We start from the raw sequence: 647 nt of genomic DNA, 5'->3' as shown, positions 1-647 counted from the left end.
GTAGGCTCCCTAGATGTCAGTGCCAGCCAATCACAGCCACCCTCCGCCGCGACTACCCAATAGGAGCTCCGCTGCTCCTTCATAACATCTTTAGCAACGTCATCCAATGAGAAGCTCCGAGAAACCAAGCTGCGGCCATGGCGGTAACAAGGAGTGGGGGGGTCTTAGCGGCCATCTTGGTGGTGGCATTAGATCGCGGGTTCTTAGTTGCGTTCGGTGCTGCCGCACAGAGCTGGGGAAGGGGTAGGGGGTAGGTGTGTGTGGGTAGGTGTGTGTGGGTAGGGGTAGGTGTGTGTGGGTAGGTGTGTGTGGGTAGGGGTAGGGGTAGGGGTAGGTGTGTGTGGGTAGGGGTAGGGGTAGGTGTGTGTGGGTAGGGGTAGGGGTAGGTGTGTGTGGGTAGGGGGTAGGTGTGTGTGGGTAGGTGTGTGTGGGTAGGGGTAGGGGTAGGTGTGTGTGGGTAGGGGTAGGTGTGTGTGGGTAGGGGTAGGGGTAGGTGTGTGTGGGTAGGGGGTAGGTGTGTGTGGGTAGGTGTGTGTGGGTAGGGGTAGGGGTAGGTGTGTGTGGGTAGGGGTAGGTGTGTGTGGGTAGGGGGTAGGTGTGTGTGGGTAGGTGTGTGTGGGTAGGGGTAGGGGTAGGTGTGTGTGGGT

The sequence above is a fragment of the Xenopus tropicalis genome, chromosome 4 (assembly GCF_000004195.4).
Source record: "Xenopus tropicalis strain Nigerian chromosome 4, UCB_Xtro_10.0, whole genome shotgun sequence".
In the NCBI taxonomy this organism is placed as follows: Eukaryota; Metazoa; Chordata; class Amphibia; order Anura; family Pipidae; genus Xenopus; species Xenopus tropicalis.
The sequence above is the reverse complement of the archived record's forward strand: the minus strand, read 5'-3'. Positions refer to the sequence as shown.